General features: G+C 40.9%; 1 non-coding gene across 1 annotated transcript; it reads left to right on the top strand.

The window, feature by feature from the left end:
- Positions 1-16,851: 16,851 nt before the first annotated feature.
- Positions 16,852-16,925, top strand: Trnan-guu (transfer RNA asparagine (anticodon GUU)). Its single transcript has one exon. It is a non-coding gene; the product is annotated as a tRNA-Asn (tRNA).
- Positions 16,926-17,531: the final 606 nt, after the last annotated feature.

Here is a 17,531-nt window from a genome sequence, read left to right as displayed (position 1 = left end):
ATGGTGGATTTCAAGTGTGCTCCCTCCTCCATTCACACAGCAGTGTTGCTAGACCAGGACTACAGCCTTCAGGCTTTTTTCCTTGCTTAAAAACTGATGCTACATCCCAGCATTGAGGTGAGAAATGTTTCTAGCAAAAATACTAGTCATGTCCCTAGAATAGCTGAACAAGGAAGGGTCCCAGCCCCTGGGAAGTGGAGAGGGAGAGGTGGCTCCCAGTGTGCACACTCATCAGGTGATTCTCCACGTTCCTCTTTGAGAAAAGAAACCCATTGCAATGAATTATCTGCATCATCTCTGACCATCACACTGCCTTCCATCTTCTCCTGTCACATTGTCTTTAGTGACCTCTGGAACCTGTCTTGGTCTCCTCTATTGATGATTTCCTTCACTAAGATTTTTCCTGTCTTGGGCTGGAGATATGGCCCAATTGGTAGCACGCTTGCCTGGCATGCGTGCGGCCCAGCTTCGATCCTCAGCACCACATACAAAGATGTTGTGTCCGCCGAAAACTAAAAAATAAATATTAAAAAATTCTCTGTCTCTCTCCTCTTTAAAAAAAAAAAAAAAAAAAAAAGATTTTTCCTGTCTTCACATATGCACAAGTGTCCTTTCATTCTCTGTTGAAAAACAAAAATGTTGCCCTAAATATTGCCAGTTTTCTGTCTTTGCCCCCTTTCAGAATTCACCAGCTTGCAGGTCTCACTAAGTGGCTAAGGCCGACCTCAAACTTGGAATCCTCCTGCCTCAGCCTCCTTTGAGTCACAGTGGAAAATAAGCCCAACATTGCAGACCAGTTGCCAATCCCCCCTCCCCTTCTGTACTTAGCAGTACAGTTGGGTACTGATTCTGTTTCCAACCTTTTTTTTTTTCCTAACCTAACTTTTTAGGCATCTGAAACTTTTCCTTTACACTATACCATGAACAGTTAATGTAGAGTGAACATTTTTGCCCTCATGCATTATGTAGTAGAATGTGGATTGGTTAATTGAACCCAACACCAGATGTGAAATGCCATTTCCTTTTCACGTTTAGTTGGAAGATTAGTCTTAAACTAATTTAGGACATAGCATTGTCATGATTGGTGATTCTGTCTGGGGTAGACACGCAAGCTAAACCAATTAGACTAAGGGAAGACTCTTACATAAACCCTTCCCCTCCCCACCACCCCCCACTTCACAGGCACAGACTGGGCAGTGGCAGAAGACAGCCAAGAATTGCAAGAGATGGCCAAGGAGTGTGCCTGAAGAGACATGGCCTTCCAGTGACTCAAACAGAGGAAATCCCTTTTCACTATGCCTCCTCATGTTGGGTTTGTTATTTCAGACTGAAATTGCCTTGACACTGCGTAAACTCTCATCCAGGTAGGCAGTTTTTCTTCATTCCCTCTCTATTCTGCTTTCTGTGCCTGGACACTGCTAAGTGCTACTTTCTGTCTACTCAACTATAAATATATGAGTATAAATACCAGTGTAAAATATGAAGCTGTGTGAAACTCATAAATGGGCATTCGTTGATCAGTGAGTTGGCTGAAATCATATGCCAGGTTTTCAGGGGGAAAGGCTGTGGGTTCACCAGATTGCTGAAGAGCTGGGTTGGCCCACCAAGGCAGGATGTGCTGCTGCAGCCCTCTCAAAGTTCTCCTTCAGACTTCCAGTTTCTCACATGTCAGTCCATGGGGACAACATGAGATGACCAAGAAGAGTAATGACTTCTTGCACTAACGTGTTACTGAAATGTCTGAATCACAGAATCAGGGATCTTGGGAGAAATAACTAGTATAAGATTTGGGGTAGGAGGTGTCCAGGGTGACTGACATGTCTCGTCATGCCATCTGGCAGGGAGGACATCGCAGCCTTCAGACTGCTCCTGGGAGTCAAGCCAGCAGTCAAGCAGCAGTGAGGACAATGATGGAGTAGGTTGAATCACCCAAATGGGAGTGCACACTGAGAAGTCAAGGAGCCCGGCCTGTTTTATTATGTAAGACGGGTCTCCTGTGTTCCTAGGCCCGGTGTTGAACTTGTGGCTTCAAGTAATCCTCCTGCCTCTCCCTCTGGAGCAGCTGGGAGGACATAGTGTGCCACCCTGCCATGGCTTCTCAACTGGGCTCGTGCGAGGGGCGTTAGGGAACCCAGACATCCTTTGAATGGATAATTTAGGAAAAGAGTCTAGCATTTGGCTTAGGCTATCTGCACAACCACAGTGAGAATCCATACAGTTGAGAAAGGAAAACGTGCATAGAAGTATTCCACCCAACAAAAGCAGAAGAGATTGTATGAAATGGAAAGCAATGTTTCTGGGTTTTGTGACCTGAAAAAGTCTACTATGTTAAGGAAGTTTTAGAAATCATAGAGCCTTTGTATTGAAATAAACAGAAGAGTCTCAACATAGTTAAGAATATCAAGTTTCTTGTTTTAAAAATTTTGATAAATTCACTTCCTGCCCACCTCTCTACAGTGCACACTCAGTGAAAGCAGAGCAAGTCTGAGTGGACAGCTCCTGTATGTCAGCACCCAGATTTGTGCCGAGATGACTGTGATAGTTATCATGTGCCAACTGGCTGTACGCTACATCTTAGAACTCTGAGTGGATGCAGGGGTCTACACACCTGTATAACCCATCCAATTGAACTACGCGAGCTCCCTTAGTTTATGTCACAAGGCATGCTTCAGTCTTTCTGGGTATGTTACCCTAGCAGACAAGGTATTCTGTTGGCCTGGAACTAGAGAGTGGGGTGCCAGAACTCTGCCTTTTCACTGCACAAGACCCAGAGGGAAGAGCCTCATTGTCGGCTCGCTCACTCTGTTCTTACGGTCCCAGTTTCTTACTTTAAAATGTTCATGCCAGATCACGACTTAATGCTTTTTCTTTACCTGTACATATTATTTTTTCCAATTGAATGTGGATTTCGGCCATCATGCCTGTCACCCTTGAATACTCAGACATGCGTTTCCTAGGAACAAGGGTATGCCTTACTCGCCACCTCTAAGGTGGTGTGTGCGCTTCCCTCTGGCTCCTGTCAGGAGGCATGGTGGGTCTGTGTGCCCGTTACTAACAGTGCTGAATTCAAGCCCTTGGTTAAAGGGTATACATCAGACATCTCCATGGTAAAGGTGCCTTCCCCCTTTGTAATTAAGTGGTATATGTTAGGGTATTTTAAGAATGTGTGCATCGTTTTGATATCCATGATGATCCATGCCTGAGGGACCTGATTCTCAACATATATTTATTTGTGTTATCTACAATATATAGAGAAAAGTTTCAGAATAACTAAACAAAAAAAGCTAACAACTAGCCAGATGCTATAGTGCACACCTGTAATCCCAGCTGTTTGAGACATTGAGTCAGGAAGATTGCAAATTCAAGGCCAGCCTCAGCAATTTAGCAAGACCCTATCTCAGTAATAGAGAAATGGGGATGTAGGCCAGTGATAGAGAATCCCCGGGTTCAATTCCCAATGCCAAAAAATAATAATAAATAAAAGTTTACAACCATTCTATTAGGTAAAATTAAATTTTCTTTAGGTTTTTTTTTTAAGCATAAAGATTTGCTTTTTTCCACTTGTTTTTTCTTCATATATAAAACATTACCATGATTCGAAAGCCAAGATAATATAAAAACCTCTAATTGGGAATCTTGGCCCTCTCCTTATCCTTTCCACTCTATTTCTACCACCCCAGTGGTTGTTCACCCTTCATTTGTTTCTTTTTGCAAAAATGAGCAAATACATACACATATGTGTAGTTTGATGCGTGCGTGTATACATTCATCCTACTCCTCTAGATCCAGCCTGTGTGGCATCTTGGGGCTGTTTCTATTGATTACTTTTCCCCCCTCTGACTCTGAATCACATCCCTTTGTGTGAGTGTCCATGTGAATGTGTGCATGGATGCATATGTCTGTCTCATCATGGTTGATTTTGTACTGAGCTTTGTGAATGATATGTCATAAAGACTCTAGGTTCTTGTATTTCCCTCTCATTTTAGCAGTTCAGTTACTCTCTGTCCCCTGGAATTGTGTAAGCCAAGATTTACTGTCTTAGGAAAGCCAAGTCCCTCTTATTTGATGAGATAGAGTCATGATCTGTGTTCCCTGTAGATCATGCTTGAGACTTTCTTGGGTCTCAAGAAGGGCTTACTCTGAGTTGTATTACTTCAAATGTCAGACTTTTTTTGTGTATTGACTAAGTACCCAGGATAGAAAAAGTTTTCTCTATTCTGACCTGATCTCCAAAATCTCAGCGTTTTTTGGCTCTAGAATGTCTGATCTTCTTGCAGCACAAAATCAGCCACTCTGGTAAGCCTCATACCCGAGGGCCCCAGCCCTCAGCCAGAGCTATATGGAGGACACTTATACAAACTTATATGCTTATACGCTCTCTGCAGATCACTTCTTTGTGTGTGTGTGTGTGTGTGTGTGTGTGTGTGTATATATATATATATATATATATATATATATATATATATTTCTATTTTTTATTTGTTCAAATTACTTATGCATGACAGTAGAATGTATTTTGACACATCATACATAAATGGAGTATAACTTCCCATTCATCTGATTGTACATGATATAGAATTAATTACACAGGTCATGTAATCATATATACACGTAGGGTAATAATCTCCAAATTCATTCTACTGTCATTCCTACCCCCATGACCCCTCCCCTCCCTTCTGTCTAGTCCAAATTACCTCTATTCTCCCCCACCTCTCTTATTGTGAATTAGCATCCGAATTTAGAGAGAACATTCAGCCTTTGGTTCTTGGGGATTGGCTTACTTCACAGCAATGTCTGAGTGAACCTTTCCCCCCACATCCTCACCAACATTTATTGTTGGTTGTATTCTTTCTTGATGATTGCCATTCTGACTGGAAAGATCACTCCTTTTTAATGCCCTGCTCCACAGATTATAACTGCCTTTATGCACTCCAATGTATGTACCATGTTTTGACATGATTATGTTCATGTATGATACATGTACCTTTAAAATCTTGTGCTAGTCTTTTTTTTTTTTTTTTGGTCTAATAGTATACAGTTAAATGAAAAAGCACTGGAAAGTGTTCTCTACTACACAATCAAGAAATCAAAGGGTTTTTTTTTTCCTCCAAAGACAGTAAACAGAATACAATAGAAAGTTCAGAAACAGATTCACAATTTATATATGAGAAGTTGGTATATTTGAAAAGTGTTACTCAGTAAATGGCATTAGATTAGATTAATAGGTAAAAGCTCAAGAGAAAAAAATGTTAGGTTCTTTCCATGCCATTTGCAAAAATAAAAAACAGGCAGGTGAACGAATTGGAATTATAAACCCAGCTCCACCACAGTAAAGCAAGAAGATCTTGAAGAAAGTCCCAAGACATCTCTGGACTTCCCATTTTCTACTCTATAAAATAAACATTTGAACTAAACATTTACATTGTGTATTAAGCTAAGTCCTATGTCTCTGTTGAACACTTGGATTTTAGTCCAAATTGAAAGTTAGACCAACATCCTATGGTGAATATAGATGCCAAAATTCTCAACAGATTACTAACAAAATTGAATTCAACAACACATTAAGTCAGTTCATTCACCTTGATTACATGGGGATTCATCCTGGCAACTCAAGGACGGCTCGGCATCCTCAAGTAAATGTGATTGATACTTCACGACAGAATCAAGGATAAAAGCATGACCATTACAACAGATGCAGAAAAATGTAATGAAATTCAATGTTCCTTGATTTAAAAAAAAAAAAAACTTTCAACAAACTAGGAGTATAAGGGAAGTACCGCGACACAACGAAGGCCACATGTGGCAAGGCTATAGGGGACAGTGAGCAGGAACAGCGGGAAGAAGATCCAGGATGCCCCCAATCCTACTCAACACTAGTCTTTGATTTAACTTGAATTCTTTATTACATGTCCCTGCATAGTTAACGACCTGCCGATTCGGCACATTAATACAAACAGCCTTCCTCTGGACCATATGCCAGCGACCATCTTGGATGTCCACAGAAACAGTCTTCCTCCAGACCCATAAATGATATCCAAGCAACCAGAACAATTCTGGGGTTACTTTGTCCTTTGTCTTCATTTATAACATTATTTGCCACTTTTTCTGTGGACAGTGTACCTGACCCTTTTTTCACAACAGAACTCCTTTTGTTAAATTAAAATTCCAGAAGCAAACTGTTGTCCAAGTTTTGTTGTGTTCACTAGGAGAATACAGGTCACTTTTGGTGGTTACTGTTCAAACTTCATTGCTCAATATTACAGTTGTAACTCATTTTTTAAAAGATTCTGGTAAATACCCACTGAAATAGTGCCTGCTTTTTAATGAGTACAAATGTTCTATGTAGTGTCAGTTGTGTTTCCAAGATATGAATAACCATTACAGGAGTAAAATTTTTAAAAATGTAGTAATCACTTCTAATTAAAAGAATAAAAATATTGGACTGGGGATGTGGCTCAAGCAGTAGCGGGCTGGCCTAGCATGCATGTGGCCCAGGTTCGATCCTCAGCACCACATACAAAGAAAGATGTTGTGTCCACCAAAAAAAACTAAAAAATAAATATTAAAATTCTCTCTCTCGCTCTCTCTCTCTCTCTCTCTCTCTCTCTCTCAAAATAAATAAATAAATAAAGATATTGTGAAAAGAATAAAAATATTTTCAGGAGAAGTACTATAAAAATTAATAATATTCTGATATAATAATCCCATAAGGGTGACACAAACAAGCTTCTAAGAGTCTTGGCAGATATATCCTAATATGATCTGCATGTAACAGACTCCCCGCAGCGACCAGTACCTGCCAGGCCCCTGGGTGTGCTGACTTAATCCAGCACTGCCACCCCCAGAAAAGCCCCGAAGCTCTTGGATGTTCCGACTATGCAGACACGGACACATGTCCATACACACATCTCTCCCTTCTTCTCGCTTTTAGCATTTTTGCGAGTCATTGTTCCTGCCGTACCCTTTGAGGATCAGGGTAGTTTGTTTCCCTCTTTTTCCCCCCTTTCTTCTCCTGCTAATAGCCAAATTCTCTTGTTCTCTTGATCCTTCACTTTGTTTATCCTATTTTTTCTCCTCCTCCTTTATAGGCATCACTTGCTTCATCTCTTCTGCATTCTCTCTGTTCACCTTTTCAACTATTTTCTACCTTCCTGTCACTTTTTCTTTTTTCTTTTTTTCTTTTGTACCAGGGTTTGAACCCAGGGGCGCACAGCCACCGAGCCACATACGACTGGTCTCACTGAGTTGCTGAGGCCAGCTGTAAACGTGTGATCCTCCTGCCTCTGCCTCCCAAGCCCCTGATACTACAGACTTGCCACCTGCCTGGCACACTTTCTCTATTGAACAGAACTGTATTTTTACCATCTTTTTGGTTTATATAACTCCTACCCCCCACCATTCATAGTGTTGCAATTATTGCTGTTCTGGATGACACAGGTAACACCTGCTGTAACTTTCATGCAGATCTAGCTCACAGTTATTTATACATTTTTGCTGTATAAATGACCATTCCTGTTTTGTGGTAGTATTACACATAAGTCAGAGTAGGCACCAAGTTTTTATTTTAATGTTATATATCATTTGTGTCAGTTGTAGATATTGTTTCCCACCCTTTCTGTGTGAAATTCACAGGGACACTACAAAGTCACAGGTTAGAGACTCTGTTCCTGAACTAAACCCAGCAAAAAGACAGCACACCTCACTCCACACACAAATGACACTTGATCTACAGCTATACATTAATTCAAAGATAAAAACCCAAACTAATGAACAAGCACCAAGTAGGACTGGCTAGGAATGGGCCTTCAGGCCCCATTCAGGGATATCCACTACTACCACACCTACCAAGAGTCTTAATCTAGATTGCTCCCTGCCCTTAACATACAGAGTTATTAAGTCTGGACCCTCAATCTAAACCACTCTAGGACATTTTGGCAACAGAAGGCCATGCCCTAAAAAATTCACAGATAAAAATGGAAGAGAAATTCATTCTAACAGATGCTTGCAACTCAAACAGCAATGCAAAAAATATGAAAAAACAAGGTAACATGATGCCTCTTAAAGTTCACCAGCAATTGACTGCAAAGATATGTTAAGGTCTGTAAACAAGTCAGGATGGCACCTAGTATTTTGCCAGAGAAATGTTAGAGTCTGCAAACAAGTCTGGATGGCGCCTGGCAAAATGCCAGAGGGAGTGGTTTGTGAAGTAACAAAAGCGAGCCATTAAGTGTGGAGATTCCTTATTGGTTGACTGCTGTATCTAGTTTATGCTAATTAGATAAGCTGTGTAAAATGTATAAATACCACTTTTGTCCTACAATAAACGACTTCCATTCCTGCTGTATCAATCTACACAAGTAGTTCGTCGCCCCCCCCCCCCCCCCGCCCCCGGCAGATGGTGGCCCGTACCGGGAGCCCCGGGACACTCGGGGGTAAGTGACGAAAAAAGCTGCCCGTCCATAGATAGGACGGGAGCAATCTGCTCGTCCCTAGGCAGATAGGGCGAGAGGAAAAATGGCCATTTCGAGAAAATGGAGAAGATTGATGCAGTATGTTTGTGTCTTGTTTTGTCTTGAAATGTTGTATTGTCTTTGTGATGAAAATATGGAAGGGGTGAGAAGTATATTGATAAGGGAAAAAGGCACCCCAGTGGAACCAAGAATAGTTAGGGCATGTGTTGATAAAAGCCCAGAAACTCGAGTCAGAAAGAAAAAGAAAGTTCAGAAGAAGAAGGATTATCAGGAAAAAAGTTGCAGCAAAAGGCTATTACTGAATACTTTTCGATACCGGAGGGTGCGTGAAATGACAAGGCGGCTGCCACCTGCCCAAGCCGATCATGGCGCAGCAAGAATTTTCCAAGCGGCAGTTGCCGGCTCTTCCCCGCCCCCCTGCCCGGGGGAGCGGATCGCCACTGTGAGCCCAAATCTAGACCTGACCTGGAGGCATAGTCTCGCAGGCTTTTGCTCCCTGTGCCTGGAAGCAGTTTGAGTCTGGGACTCTCCCCAGGGCCATCTGGGGCTGCCTGGGATGCTACAGCTGGCAGAAGACACTACTGGCGTCCCTGAAGTTTGATCATTTCCAAGGCCAGTAACTACAATGGGTCTCCCACACCTGGAGGCTGATGAGTAATGAGTACTATTAAGGCTTATTTCAAATGTAAAAAACCTTGAGATAATGTACTAAATTGTTCAGAAGGTTGTTTTCTTAGTGAAATGCTACAGGATTTTCTTTAGCCATCTGGAGTTCCTGCCTTCCTCCCAGTGCCGGTGAAAACAAAGGTGAAAGAATTTACAGTGTTGCTGAGAACCGGAGGAAACTTCGGCTGAGAACCCAACGAGACTTCGGAGCTGTTGCTGTTTCTGTGCTACAACTTAAGCTAGCTGCCTGCAGAACTTACCTGGACTGTGATTTACCTGGACTGTGAGTTAATCTATTGAGACACTGCTTTATCTGGACTGAGACAACAAACTATTATCTACAACAAATTGTAACTCGATATCTTTGTTAATGGTGTCATTGCTGGTATAATTTTTCCAAGGGCTTCTTGCATGGAGCCATCAATTAGCTTGGAATTGTAACATTTTGTATCCTCCCTTTCTGTTTCTAGCAGGTTATTTATGGTGTTTCTGTAAAAAACACTATGGTCATTATTTAAATTAAACAAAAGGGGGAAATGTTAAGGTCTGTAAACAAGTCAGATTGGCACCTGTTATTTTGCCAGAGAAATGTTAGAGTCTGTAAACAAGTCTGGATGGAGCCTGGCAAAATGCCAGAGGGAGTGGTTTGTGAAGTAACAAAAGCGAGCCATTAAGTGTGGAGATTCCTTATTGGTTGACTGCTGTATCTATTTTATGCTAATTAGATAAGCTGTGCAAAACGTATAAATACCGCTCTTATTCTACAATAAACGGCTCCTATTCCTGCTGCATCAACGTACACAAGTTATTTGTCACCCCCCCGCAAAGATACTGAAGTATAGAAATATCAGATAAAGAATCCAAAACAATGATTATAAAAATGACTGATGAATTCCAAGAGAACAGGAAAACAACTGAACGAATTACAGAAGTGAGTACAGTATGTGAATAAGAAATTCAATTAGGAGATAGAGATTTTGAAAAAGAACAAAACAAATCTTAGAAATGAAAGACACAATAAATCAAATAAAATGTTCAACTGGAAGTCTAATTCTGAAGACAGAATCTCAGAGCTAGAAGACAAAATGACCAGTCTCAGATATTTAGACAGCATTAAAGAAAAGAAATAACCATGATCAGAGTATATAAAAACTCAAGGATAACATTAAGAGACCAAATTTAAGAATCACTGAGATTGAGGAGGATAGTGAGATGCAGGCTAATGGAATGAATAAGTTTTTAGGGAAATAGTAACAGAAAATTTCAAGACATTGATACTAAGATGGACATCCAAAAACAGGAGGCATTCAGAACCCCAAATATACAAGATCAAAAAAGAACCTCTCTATGACACATCATACATAATTAAAGTGACTAACATACAAAACAAGGATAGAATTATAAAAGCCTCAAGAAAAAAACATCAAGTCACATTTAGAGGAAAGGCAATCAAAATACCTCAAATTTCTCAGCACAAACTCTAAATTCCAGGAGGGCTTGTCATGATGTGTTCTAAGTCCTAAAAGAAAATAACTGTCAGACTGGGGTTGTGGCTCAGTGGTAGCACGTCTTCCCAGCATGTACGAGGCCCTGGGTTCTATCCTCAGCATCACATAAAAATAAATAAACAATAAAATAAAGGTATTGTTTGAAAATAATAATAATAATCAAAAATAACTGTCAACCAAGATTGCTATGTCCAACAAACCTATCCTTCAAAATTGAATAAAAACTTTCCAGATAATAGTCAAAAATTCTTTTGTTTCTGCTTAAGTCAGTACCACAGAAAACGCTTAAAGAAGTACTCCACACAGAAGAAATTAAAAACAAGTCCCAGAGCTCACAAATAAAAAAAAAATCTCATTTGAAAAATAGCTAAGCAAATGAGATACAGGGCCAAATTAAAAATAAATCAGAATGGCAGAAATTAATAAATATCTCTCTATAATAACATAGATTGTAACTGGTCTCAACTCTCCAGTTGAAAAATACAGACTGGCAGAATGGATTAAAAACAAAAGCCAACTATATGTTGCTTACAAGAGACTCATATTTTAGGCAAAGACAGGCATAAAATTGAAAGTGAAAATATGGAAATTGATATAATATGCAAACAGAGCCCCAAACAAGCAAGAAGGCTATTCTCATATCCAACAAAGCAGACTTCAGACCAAAGTTAATCAGAAGAGACTAATAAAGTCATTTCATATGGTAAAAGGTACAATCCAACAAGATGATAAAACAATAGTAAATACTTATGCCCCAACCATTGGTATACCTAATTACATAAAAGAGACACTACTAGAATTAAAGTCTCAGATAGACCCTAGTACAATAATACTGATTTAAACATTCTTCTCTCACCAGTAGATAGGTCATCCAGACATACACTCAGTAAAGATCCTTTGGAGCTAAGCAAAGACTCTTTTGGACCTATTATAAATCAAGTAGACTTAAAAGACATCAATAGAATATTTGATGCAACAAGAACTGAATACACATTCTTCTCAGTGGCTTATGGAATCTTTTCAAAAGCAGAACATAGTTTAGGTCACAAAGCAACTCTTATCAAAGAAAAAGAAAGATATAATTTCTTGTATTTTATCTGAACATAATGCAATGAAATTAGAAATCATCACAAAAACACCCTACAGAAAATATATAAACACATAATTGAATGATACACTTCTAAATGATAATTGGGTAATAAAAGAAATCATGGGGGGCTGGGATTGTGACTCAGCGGCAGAGCGCTAGCCTAGCACACGCGGGACCCAGGTTCGATCCTCAGCACCACATACATACAAAGATGTTGTGACCGCCAAATACTAAAAAAAATAAATAAATATTAAAATTCTCTCTCTCCCTCCCTCTCTCTCTCACTCTCTCTTTTAAAAAAAATAAAATAAATAAAGGCACTGTGGTTTTTATAAAAAGAATAAAATAATAGAAATCATGGGAAAATAAATTTGAATAGTGATACAACTTGCCAGCATCTCTGGGCCTAGAACCTGGTTCTAAAGAGGAAAGTTTATAGATATGAGTACCTACATTAAAAAAGCAGAAAGATCCCAAATAAAAAACCTAATGTTGCATCACCAGGTTCTTGATAAAAGAAGAATAATCCAATTCCATAACCAATAGAAGGAAGAAAATAAGATCAGAGCTGAAAACAATGAAATTGAGAATTAAAATAAATATATGTAAAGTGTCAATGAAACAAAGAGTTGATTCTTTTAAAAGCCAATTAATAAAATTAGAGATGAAAAAGGAGAAATCACTATAGACATCCCCAAAACACAGAGAACATTGGGGACTATTTTGAAAACTTATACTCAAATAAATTGGAAAACCTAGAATAAATGGATACATTTCTGGACACACATGATCTGCCAAAAATTGGAGCAAGCTGACACGGAAAACTTAAGCAGACCATTAACTACCAATGAGATAGATGCAGTAATAAAATGTTCTCCAACAAAGAAAATTCCAGGACCAGATGAATTCTTGACTGAATTCTACTTTTAAAGGAGAATTTTAAAGACCTTTAAAGAAAAACTAAAGCTAATGCTCCTCAAATCATTCCATTAAATAAAGTGTTGGAACACTTCCAATTTTATTCCATGAAGCCAGTATCTATCTCTCTCTCTCTCTCTCTCTCTCTCTCTCTCTCTCTCTCTCACACACACACACACACACACACACACACCAAAACTAGATAAGGAAACATCAAGGAAAAAAAACTACAAACCAATATCCCTGATGAACTTAGATGCAAAAAATACTAGCAAATTATACTTAACATATGAAGAAGACAGTCTAGGGTGACCAATTTGGTTTTATCCCAGGAATGCAAGGATGGCTTAACATAACAAATCAATACATATAATTTAAACACATAAATGGAATTTGTAACAAAAAGCATTTAGCCATCTCAATAGATACAGAGAACGCCTTTGACAAAATTCAGTACCCATTTATGATAAAAACATGGAAGAAACTAAGGACAGAAGGAATCTACCTCAACATCATAAAGGCTGTATATGACAAACCCAAAACTAACATCTTAGTGAATGGAGAAAAACTGAAAACATTTCCATTAAAAATCTGAAAAAAAGACAAGTATGTCCACTCTTACTACTCTAAAAATTGTAACCAGAGCAATTAAGCAAGAAAAGGAAATTAAAGGGATAAAAATAGTAATGGGGGAAGTCAAATTATCTTGTTTGCAGATGATATGATACTATACTTAGAGGATCCAAAAAGCTCCACTAGAAGATTGCTAGAGCTACAAAGCCAGAAAAGTAGGTAAAAAAATTAAGATAAAAAATTTAATAGCATTCCTATATACCAATAATGAGTCATCTAGAAGGAAATCAGAAAAACAATCTCATTTACAATAGCCTCAAAAAAAAACACCTAGAAATAAATCTAATCATAATCAAGGAGGTGAAAAACCTCTACAATGAAAACTGTAGAACATTAAAGAAAGAAATTGAAGAAAACTCAAGAAAATGGAAAGACCTCCCATGTTCATGAATAGTAAGAATTAATATTCTTAAAACAGCCTTACTACCAAAAGCAATATACAGATTTAGTGCAATCCCTATCAAAGTACCATTGATATTCTTCATATAACTAGTTTTTTTAAAGTTCTAAAATTAATAAATGACCCAGAATAGTCAAAACAATTCTAATCTACAAAAAGCAATGCTAGAGCCATCACAATCCCTGAATGCAAAATATACTACAGTGCTATAGTAACAAAAACTGGTACTGGCATAAAAACAGACATAGACCAACGGTCCAGAATAAAAGACACAAACACACAGAGATGCAGTCATCTGATCCTTGGCAAAGATACCAAATATATATGAAGCCTTTTTAACATACGGTGCTAGGAAGACTGATTATCCATATGTAGAATGAAACTAGACCCTATCTCTCACCCTGCACAAAAATCAACTCAAACCTGATCAAAGACAGGAAGTAGAGCAGAAAATATGCAACTTCTAGGGGGAAAGAAAAAGCAGGATCAACACTCCAGCATTTAGGCATAGGTTAACGACTTTCTCAAAGGACAGCATGTGTATGGCAGCATAATTCACAATAGGCAAGAACCAGCCGAGGTGTCCATCAATGGATGAATGGATAAAGAAAATGTGGTGTTTATATACAATGAAGTATATTTTATTTGGCCATAAAGAAAAATGAAATTATATCATTTGTAGGAAAATGAATGGAACTCAGGACCATTATATTAATCAAAATAAGTACAACTCAGAAGGCCAAAGTTTGTATGTTTTCTCTCACATGAAGAAGCTAGAGAGGAAAAAGAAAAAGAAAGGTGGTGGTGGATTTCATAAAAATCAGAGGGAAATTAGTCATCCAGGGCCTGACTGAAGGAAGCGCTGGAACGTGCTCAGGAGCCGAGCTCCTCAGGGAGCAGAAGCTTGGTCAAGACCTCCCATCAGATAGCTGTTGCTTTGTAGGTGCCTTTGAAAATGAACAGGGTTTCAAGAGGCAGTGGTGGACAGAAGGACCTCCACAAATGAAGATGAGCAGACGTCACAGTCTAGAGCTCAGGGCATGTTCTGTAGACAGGAAGCAAGTGTGTCTGCAGTGTCTGACAAGCACTGAACCTTGGACAGGCATCTACACCTGTGTACTAAAAACTCAGCACATTGTAGTGACTACATTCAAAAAAAAAAAAAAAAAAAAGAAAGAAAAACATTTTTTCTCAAGAAGTTAGCCATAAGATATATGTGCAACAATTAAAAAATTACTAACTGCCATAAGTAAAATAATTTCAGTTACATTCAATCTGTTTCAAACAGCTTCGACATACTTTAATAAGAGAATTTTCAAAACTTTGAATAGACTCAATATCCTTCGTGTATTTATTCTAAGAAAGATATTTGAACAAAATGATGAAATTTAATACTTGAAGTAACCAAGAATCCTTTGAAATAGGTGGAGGGTAATTTTTAAGGAACAAGGGGGCAGCTTACAAATGAAGTCTGGTGGGCATTGCCTTATCTCTCCAAGATAGTAATGGCCTGTCCTGAAGTCTTCAAGCCGAGTCACGTTCACATATGATGATGTAGAGCTGACATGTGTGGTAGTGTTAGAGTCTGTAAACAAGTCAAGATGGCGCCTGGCATTTTGCAGAGGGAGTGGTTTGTGCAGTAATGCCAGTGAGCCATTAAGTGTGGAGATTCCTTATTGGTTGACTGCTGTATCTAGTTTATGTTAATTAAGATAAGCTGTGTGGAATGTATAAATACCTCTGTTGTCCTACAATAAAGGGCTCCCACTCCTGCTGTATCAATCTACACAAGTTGTTCATCACCCCCCCCCCTTATTTTGCTGCAGCCAGACTGTGGCAGATGGTGGCCCATTACGGGGAGCCCCAGTACACTCGGGGTAAGTGATGAAAAAACAACAACAAAAAAAAAGCTGCCCGTCCTTAGATAGGACGGGAGCAAATCTGCTTGTCCCTAGGCAGATAGGGCGAGAGGAAAAATGGCCATTTTGAGAAAATGGAGAAGATTGATGCAGTATGTTTGTGTCTTGTTTTGTCTCAGTGTATTGTATTGTCTCTGTGATGAAAATATGGAAGGGATGAGAAGTAAATTACTAAGGGAAGGAGGCACCCCAGTGGAACCAAGAATAGTTAGGGCATGTGTTGATGGAAGCCCAGGAACTCTAGTCAGAAAGAAAAAGTTCAGAGGAGGCTCCCCTCCACCCAGAGAAGCCCGCAATCACCCCTAAACCCAGCCTGAGGATTCTGCTTAGTAATAGGACAAAAGGGATCCGGGGTGCATCAGCGTCCTGGGACTTATGGGGGAGGCTGACTCCTTCCAAGTGGGGTGTGAGTGAGTGTGGGTGTGAGTGTGGGTGTGTGAGTGTGGGTGTGGGTGTGAGTGTGGGTGTGAGTGTGGGTGTGGGTGTGTGAGTGTGAGTGAATGTGGGTGAGTGTGAGTGAGAGTGTGTGAGAGTGGGTGTGAGTGAATGTGGGTGTGGGTGAGTGTGAGTGTGGGTGTGAGTGAGAGTGTGAGTGTGGGTGTGAGAGTGTGAGTGTGGGTGTGAGTGTGAGTGAATGTGGGTGTGGGTGAGTGTGGGTGAGAGAGTGTGAGTGTGGGTGTGAGTGAGTGTGAGTGTGGGTGAGTGTGAGTGTGGGTGTGAGTGTGGGTGTGAGTGACTGTGAGTGAGAGTGTGAGTGTGGGTGTGCGCGCACTGAACCTGAAGTCCCACGTCCCACCTGGACTCCCGTGCGCTGCCGCCAGCTCTCGGCGGCCGTGACCGAGCACCGGCCCTGGCAGCGGGGGGCAGGGACGGTCTATCAGGGTCGCCCGGGAGCAGCAGGCCCTTTCCGGGGCTGGGGTGGGGCTGAGCCAGCGGAGCGTGTGGCCGAGGGGCAGCGCACAGGACCCCGGAGAGGGAGAGCCACCCCAGCCGCCGGCCGCGCCCCACTGCTCTCCGCGCTTCCGCCTCCCGGTGCGTCGGGCCGTGGCTCCCAGGTGACGGCGCAGCGGGCTCTGGGCAGCGCGGCCGCCGGGACCGCACCGAGTAGCCCTCTTGGTTTGCTGTAGAGAGGCGCCGGGACGTGAGTAGCGGAAACGGGGGCGGAGCCGGCGTCGCCTGCCCAGGTCCCGCCCCAGTGGAGAGGCGAGTCCTGTATGTGGGACGGGGGAAGGCGGGCGGCAGCCGCGTCTCTGTGGCGCAATCGGTTAGCGCGTTCGGCTGTTAACCGAAAGGTTGGTGGTTCGAGCCCACCCAGGGACGTGCTGCGGCGGCGCCGGCCCCGGGGTCACTTTTCTTACTTCCCAGTCGTCCCCGCGAACCAGACCAAAACCCGGGAGCCACGCAGGCTGCAGCAGGCCTTATCTGAAATCTGGTTTCCAGGGACCTCGGGGTTTCCGGAGTGACCAGCGCCTTGGCTTCCTTTGCTTATAGATAAGTGCCAAATAGGGTCTCCAACACACATCAAAATGCCAGGGCTACCTTCCCCTGCAGTCCGACTGCACCTTTAGACAGGCTGTATTCATTCGCAGGACTACGATTGACCCGTCAGTTCCACTAATTGTCACGCTCAAGTCAACCCTCTTAAGGGAATATTTGTGATTAAAATTAGGTTCCACCCGGACAATCCAAACTCCCCACCTCAAGATCCTCGACTTTATCGTGTCTGTCTGCAAAGCCCTATACAAAGTAACATTCACAGGTTCTAGGGATTCCACCTTTTGAAAAGGCTGACTTCACTATGCTGAAAAATATATCTTTTTGAGGGAAATTTAAGAAAGACTAAACAAATGAAAGATCAAGCCAGTAATTGGAAAATTCAATGTATCATAGATGTCAATTCTCCCCAAACTGTAGATTAAATACGAT

The sequence above is a fragment of the Callospermophilus lateralis genome, chromosome 6 (assembly GCF_048772815.1).
Source record: "Callospermophilus lateralis isolate mCalLat2 chromosome 6, mCalLat2.hap1, whole genome shotgun sequence".
Lineage (NCBI taxonomy): Eukaryota > Metazoa > Chordata > Mammalia > Rodentia > Sciuridae > Callospermophilus > Callospermophilus lateralis.
The sequence above is the reverse complement of the archived record's forward strand: the minus strand, read 5'-3'. Positions and strand labels throughout refer to the sequence as shown.